This window comes from Oryx dammah, unplaced genomic scaffold (assembly GCF_014754425.2).
Source record: "Oryx dammah isolate SB20612 unplaced genomic scaffold, SCBI_Odam_1.1 HiC_scaffold_23, whole genome shotgun sequence".
Classification (NCBI taxonomy): Eukaryota; Metazoa; Chordata; class Mammalia; order Artiodactyla; family Bovidae; genus Oryx; species Oryx dammah.
Window position 1 is genome coordinate 53,104,173 of NW_024070207.1, and position 7,676 is coordinate 53,111,848.

General features: G+C 53.9%; 2 pseudogenes; both read right to left on the reverse strand.

The window, feature by feature from the left end:
- Positions 1 to 802: 802 nt before the first annotated feature.
- LOC120881772 lies at positions 803 to 2,230 on the reverse strand (annotated as a pseudogene).
- Positions 2,231 to 6,728: 4,498 nt separating this feature from the next.
- Positions 6,729 to 7,537, reverse strand: LOC120881572 (annotated as a pseudogene).
- Between the last annotated feature and the right edge of the window lie 139 nt (positions 7,538 to 7,676).

Below are 7,676 nucleotides of genomic sequence, written 5' to 3' on the forward strand. Positions count from 1 at the left end.
GTCAGTAGACAGCGTGGAGATAGATGGAAAGAGCCAGCCCTCTGTGACCCCCTCTTCTGTGTTACCAGGCTTGCAGGATGCTCGGGCACTTGGGCCTATGTCCAGACCAGGGCGTTATGTTGGACATGGTGCCTAGATGCTAAATACAACTATGAGGGCAGAGCAACAAGGGCTGGTGTTCAGCTTGTGGAAATCTTGTACTTGTCTTTGGGTTTGGTGTCATGTGTTTGCAAGGCCCTTGGCAGGTGGAGTGACCCTGATTTCCAGTGGGCCTCTTGGGGATGCCCCTAGATCGGGAGCTGGAGACACTCAGCTGCTGATCAGAAACTTGTGGCATCGTCAGTGGACCCAGGAGGAGCCCCTTCTGCTTCAAGGTGCATGACTCATGACCCATCATCAGAAGCCAGACTGAGTCTTCTGCTGTGTGACAGGCAAGGCCCAGGGACCCATCCGTCCTAGGCTGGCCTCAGCGCATGGCCACCTCTTGGGAGCCACACTCTTGGCTGAACGTGTGAAATGCTGCCGCTTCAGATGAAAAGGGACCATGGGGACCAGACTGAGGCCTGCTTGGAGCGTGGGCTTCCAGCCTTATTGGGCTCACCCAGTGCCGTGTGTGAATAGCAGACAGACAGAACACAGACTCACGCTTCTCATTCCATTCTTTATTTACTCCCACATTGTTTTTGCAGTCATGATAGCCCATGACTCCAAAACAACAAAGTTTTGTTGTACTTTATTAGAGCTAGAAATAGATTTTTGCTTACAAGAGAATGCTTTTGTGTGTCCCTAGGGACCTGGCAGCTCAGGGATTGGGATTATCCTTGAACTGCTCACAGAGGGCACAGGTGTAATCTGAGGACTCCTCCTCCTCCTCATCCGCCTCAGGGGCCTCACTTGGGGCCACAACTAAAATGGCCACCTTCACGATGGAACCATAGGTGTTGTACAAATTCATCACTGAACCATAATCTGGTACCTTGGGGGGCTCTTGGGCAGTTGCCCTGCGCTGTCCCTTCCAGCAGTAGCCGGGGATACAGACACGGAATTGCTGGACATACCCTCTCCACTGGGGCCACCCAGCTCCCCGGGGAGATGGTTTCCCTTGGCCTGCCTGGCTACACTGCCTATAAACCAAAGGCCACAAAACAGAAATGAGCAATGGCCAGGGATTCTGTGAACATTTGGGGCTCCCTTCTGGACCTTCATGTCAGCCTCTTGGGTGGACTCATTGTGATGAAATCGAGGAGAGTATCTGGTCACCACCACTTGCTTCTTTCTCTTTGGGGCCGCTGTTGAGCCGGTGGCGGGCTGAGCAGTTGTTCTGGGGTCACCTTTGCTCTGGATGTTCTGCAGGAGCAGAGGCTTGTCTCTCTGAAACTTGGAGTTGCGATAGATCTGAAAGGAAATGAATCCACTTTAGCCACCGTGGGGGAGAATGGCCATTCCTCGCCGCCCTCCTCCCCACCACCGTCATGGCCTTGGTTAAGTATGGAGATGAGGTCTCTTCATTCCTGGCAGGTTATGAGGCCCTAGCAAGCGCACTCCCTCGAGCTCCCCCAGTGCTGGCTGTACTTGATGTGTTACTGGTGCTCCCTGACATCCAGTGGCCCCTCAGGGTCTGGAGTCACCCCTGTGGATCCTGTCTAGGGGATGGTGGAACAAGACAGGCCCTGCTTTCTCTTCTCTCCTTAACCACCCTCTCATGAGAAAAATGCTCTCCTGGGAAATGAAACCTGTCCAGCATTCAGCTCATCGAGTCTAGTCTCCCCAGGGCTTTCTACATTACCATCATCCTCTTCTTCCCTGCAGAGCAACCTGAAGGGCAGATTTTACTGAACATACAGATTCACTTTGTGAATGAAAGTCTTGTCTGTGCCCCTACGCTGGAAGACCTCCATCTGGAATAGATCTGCCTCGATGACCACCACGTCTCCCTCATCGTTCCAGTGCACAGAGGTGAAGACCGCATTCTCCACGATCATCCAGAGCTTCCTTGGGAAGGACAGCCTGAGGAAGGCATTGTTCTCTTCCTCATTGGCTGTTTCTGGGTTCAGGCCCTGTTGGGGTGGGTTGTTGGGAGCCCAGATCTGGACTTTCAGGTTGGTTCCATAGCTTCTCCAAGGCCTCTCCTGAATCCACATTTGGATCTGGGGAGACCTGCTGTGGCCTCTCCATCAGTTGATGGGGCCAGTGGGGCTGTGCATGTCTCATCGGAACTCTGACTAACCATGAAGCCAGTCTAGCTCAGGAGCATTCACCACCCAAGCAGTGAACGCTCATGGCAGAAGGGCCTCAGACCACGGTCAGGGTGCCCAATAAATACTGTCTGGAGATTGTAGAATCTCGGCTGTGGGCCATGCAGCCAATTAAGTGGTCGGCTTCCTTAATTCCTTTGTGATATCACAGAGGTGATGTGGAGAGGCAGCCCTGGCCCAGTGTTGGGGAGCGGGGGATGGGAAAGGAGATGTGATCCCCAGCTTGTCTCTTCGCTGAAAGTACAGAAAAGTATGTTTCAGGTTGCCTGAAAAGGCTTCCATCTGCTGCCAGGCACGTTGTTTCAGGAGGCCAGGCCCTGGATGGGTTGACAAATGTGCTCCTGGCTTCACTCCCCTCCCTAGTAATGGGCAGACCTGTGGCTGGCTTTTCAGAGCCAGGCCCTGGTGAGTCCTAGCTCAGCTAACACTGAGAGAGACTCCAGGAGTCAGATGGGACCCTGTCGGCTGTCCCTCCCAGAAGATGGGGTCCATAGTGCCCTGGTTGGCCTAGCCTGAGTTGGTGGGCACCCCCATCCTTCCTCCTCTTCTGGCTTTGGCCTCCTCCGTTTGGCGCTGCTGGTTGACAGGTTGTGTTCAGATGGCCCCAAAGTCAAGAGGCCTACTGTCCTGCCCCCGCCGCCCCTCGGGTTGAATTCTCCCCAGAGTAGGGCTGTGCTCGAGTACAGTGGGAGCAACCTCACGTTCCATTTGACTGTTCCCAAGCACCTGAGACAAAGACTCCCAAGAAGGCCACGTGGGAGGGCATAGCCAGGCACTCCGCTTTGCTTGCAGCCTCCCGGGCTCTGCCCACCCCCAGACCTCATCCTGCTGCAGATCACAGGCTGTTGTCTTCAGTTTCCATTTCTTCCCATAAAGACTGCTCTTGTGGCCCTAGAGTGCTCAATATGGGAAAACCTGTGTGTGTGCTTTCCCCATCCCCTTCCTGGAGCCTCGGATTCAGCCTCCCTTGAGGCTGCCTCAAAAGCCCTATTTCCTTTTGTCAATGGGGTGGTTGGGCTTCTACTACCCCCAGTCCTGGCCTCCCATGTCCAGCTTGGGTCTCCATGGGTACTCGCCCTTTGAAAGACTTGATTGGGGGCTCAGGGTACAGCCTGTTCTATTGAAAACAAGCATTTCACTGGTCTTCTTCTCTGCCTCTGCCCCTGTCCCCACCACCACTGTGGACCTGTTCTCCTTACCTAGATGCAGGTCCATCAAATGATTTTGCTGGCTCTTGGGTTAGGCGCTTTACAATGGGCCTCCTTTACATACACTCACTCACAGGGACATGTGTGACTTGTTGAGTTAGATGTGACCAAAGGAAACCCCTGTCTACTTGTATCTGAAAATGGTGAGAATTGGGGTGTGGGACTGGAGGAAACCTGAATGAGAGTCACCGGTCTTCACTGCACATGGACAGTAGAGCAGTGGATTTGGAGATGCCTGTTCTCTGGCCTTTGTGGGCCACTGTTCTTCAACATCACCATGTAGGGGACAGACTGGCACCTTGGAAAGGCCTATATGCAAGGACCCTAGGGCACTGTCCCTCAGTTCTGCCACTCAGCAGGCTCTTTTGCCCTGTGTGAGGGCCACAGCTTGGTGTCTAAAAGAGACCGCTAAGAGGGTATGGAAGAGGCTCTCCCAGGGGTCATTCGGGCTAAGGACTGGCAGCATGGATGTAGCCTTGACTTGGGCTTGCTCCCTGGCCGTTTTGCTTCTAAACAGGCTTACAAAGCATTCCTTCAGGTCGGTTACTCCGGTTGAGACATGACCTTGGAGGCTATGAATGTCGGTGGGGGCTCCTGGTGGCTCCTCAGAAGGGGACGGAAGGCCATGGCATCTGTGGGCAGCCTGGCTAGGTGGCCTTTCCTGCCACTGCACCCTCCCACCGCCACACTTGGGGCCCCTCCTTGCCCCCTGGGTCCTGAGGGAGCTGCCTTCCCTGGTTTCCCTCCCCGAGGCACCACCCAGACCCTCGCAGTAGGTTTGTGTGTCACTGAGGGGTCTTTGTCAGCCATGGCTCAGGACACTTGTGTTGTGCACACACACAAGCCCTCATGATGTTTAATACCTGCCTTTCTCAGCCTGGCTTTCCTGCCCTTGTGCTTGGTGGCCCAGCCCCGGTGTCCCCAGCCCAGAAGCCCTCCAGTTGTTCCCTTCCCTCACTGTGGCTGGGGAGACCTGGAGCCTCAGGGGTCCACCTGTGTTACCTTCCCTCCCGTATTGGAGGAGGCTCCTGTAGGGGCTTTATCCCAGTGGGCACTGGGGCCATTCAGCCAGGCCCTCCTTGCTCCTGCTCAGTGAGGAGCTGGTCAGCCTGGCAGGTTCATTTGGGCAGGAGGCCCCATGGCAGCAGCAGGGACAGGGCTCTGCCCTCACACATGAGGTGCTGGGACTGGACAGAGATGCTGGCCCCTGGCAGAGTCAGTTCTCAGCAAACCCCAGAGCAGCCCCACAGTGCTTCTCATTCTCCTCATCCCCTTCCTTCCCTGGGCCAGCTTTTGTCACCTCAGGGGCATCCTGTAGCACTGAGAAGAGGAAGGTGTGAGAAGTCGGAAGGTCAGGCCTTGGCATGGGGTGGGCGGGAAGGGCGGGGGCTCCAGATGAATTGAGACCAGGGCTCTGAGCCCACCCCAGCCATCACTAGCACGTGGTCCTGCAAAGAAGCCCAAGCCCCATGGCCTCAGTTCTTCATCTTGGAGGTGTGAGGAGCCCTGTGTGTTCGGCTGCAGGGGGTGCCCGAGGGATGAGACTGAGCTCACAGGGCCTGAAGGCCGTAGACACTGTGATGGTGGGGCAGGAATCTCACACTGTTGCCCCCAGACGCTCCTCCACTGTCGACTGGATGGGGTTGGCGTCTTTGTGATCCAGGGCGTGTCAAACAATATGAACCTCAATAGGATGTGGAATAGCTAATCAGCCAAACAAGATGTTTCATAGATAAAACTATGTAACTTTTCCAGTTAGACCATTGTGGACCATAGTGTTAGTCACTCAGTCATGTCTGATTCTTTGTGACTCCATGGACTGTAGCCCACCAGGCTCCTCTGTCCAGGGAATCCTCCAGGCAAGAATACCGGATTGTCTGCCCTCCTCCAGGGGATCTTCCCGACCCAGGGATTGAACCCAGGTCTCCACATTGTGACCAGATTCTTTATTGTTTCAGCTACCAGGGAATGCCCATTTGCAGTTAGAGGACCTGTTAAATTTGGGTGTGGAGGAATGTTCCAGCAGGACATGACAAGATGCTCCAGGAAACAGAACAAGAACCTCTCCTTGCCTCGATCCCAGCTGATTTTCCATCCAAACACCTACTTTCCGTAGCTTCAGCCCCAACCAATGTCAAGTCCTTGATTACAATGGCCAGTTACAGTCTATAATTAAAAACTAATTAACACCTTGGGTTCTGGCTCCCTGGAACCAGGAAAGAGAGGGTCAGTCTATGGATTTCTGGGCATCACTTCAAGGGAGTGTGACTGGAGTTCTGCAGGTTTCCTAGCAGATAGAGGGTAGAGAAAACTCCTACTTTGCCCCTGTGGTCAATAGCTATGCAACGAGAGCCAGGACCCCTTCCTCCCCCAGAAAGAGATCCCTCTGGGGTTTATTCAAGGTGCAAAAGGATGCCACACAGCAGTGTCCCGTTTCGGTTTCTCCTCACCCCTAAGACACACTCCATGTGATTTTAGCTCCTAGACCAACATCACTCTAGGTGTGGGGGTCTCCTGATTCTCCTAGTGTCCCGCCTGCTAACACAAGGCCTTTCATGGAGCAGAGGCTCCATGAAGGTCTTGGGAATTAAGGAACCAAGGAACAGGGGCTATTTGACTCAAATTAATTGTCTGCTATTTCCTTAGATATCCCAGGCAAATCCAAATAAACAGAGATCCCTTAGGTTTACAACATGACACACAAAAAGTCTAAGAAGCAAGGATTCCAACTATCACTTTTTATTTTCTAATTCTTCCAATAACTAATGTGCTAAGTAAATTCACATTTCCAAAACTGTTCTAATTCTAATTACATACTATGCTGTGCAGGACCATGAAATAAAATGGGAGTCCCCAATCTCTTTTATAAAACAGCAAAACTCTTGTTCTTGAACTGGCTAAGTACAAACACATTGTGATCAATGTCACTGAATTGTTAGATACTGGAACACACTGTCTTCTATTAAAAGCAATAACATTTGAAAAATTCCTAAAGAAAAGAGAGATGAGTCTCCATGTCATTGTAGAGAACAGGAACACAAAGACACCACACACCGAGTTCCCCCAAAGGGCCTGGGCTCTCACTGCTGAGAAGACTGACTTGTCTGTCTTCAATCATGAAGGGAGGGATAAGCCTCCTTTCTTGTCCCCCAGGACAAGCTGCTGGACATGGGCCTGGAAGGAGCCTGGCTGCTGCTCTGGCTCAGGGTCCCTCTTCCTCCACCCTCGAGCCTCTGTGGAGGGGGTGGAAGGAGCTGGGACCCCTTCAACCCATTCTGTCCAGATACCCCAATACCTTAAACTTGCTGGTCTCCACACAGGCCCCGGGGACCCCACAGGAACTCATAGTGGGCAGGGTCGCTGTCAGGCACCTGCTGGTACACCAGGTACACCTTCCGCACCCACACATGGGTCAGCAGCTCCGTGGGCTCCCCATAGATGTAGTGCTCCCTCCCAGGACACAACCCCTTCCTGCAGAGGTCTGCCCAGACCTCCTCCTCAGGGGCACAGTCTTCATACATGACGATCAGGCACAGGATCACCACCAGGAAGCTGGCCTTGGGCAACCTCCACCCATCCCTCAGCATCTCATTGAGGGTGAGTACCAAGGTGGGGACCAGGACATATCTGTGTTCACTGGGGTCCACCTCCTTCACCTCCAAGCCAAAGACCACCTGCAGGCTCTGCTCAGCTTGAAAGAGGACCACAGGGAAGTGGTCCTGGTAATCTTTAAGGACACTATTCAGCACTTCTGCCTTTGTAATCGGCTCCTTGGTGATATACCTGCTAGCAGGAATCACACCAGCTCATTCATCTTCACCCGTAGTGTATCTCGGAGTGAGGACCTGGCACCTTCTTGGTCACGCAAGGTGCCTGGCACTTCATCTTGCCTGCTGAGATCGTGCTCTTCAGATTGGCTCTCCAGAGTGGCAGCCAAGGCATGGGAGATGGGCAGACACCCAGACGGCTCTGGGGGAGACTGGCAGCCACCTCCCCCAGGATGCCCTGGACCAGGAGAGAGGAGGAGGAGGAAGCTGCATCTGCTTCCTCTACCTGCTCCTCCTCCACCTCCATCTCCACCTCCTCCACCTCCTCCACCTCCACCTCCACCTCCTCCTCCTCCACCTCCACCTCCTCCTCCTCCACCTCCACCTCCACCTCCACCTCCTCCACCTCCACCTCCACCTCCTCCACCTCCACCTCCACCTCCTCC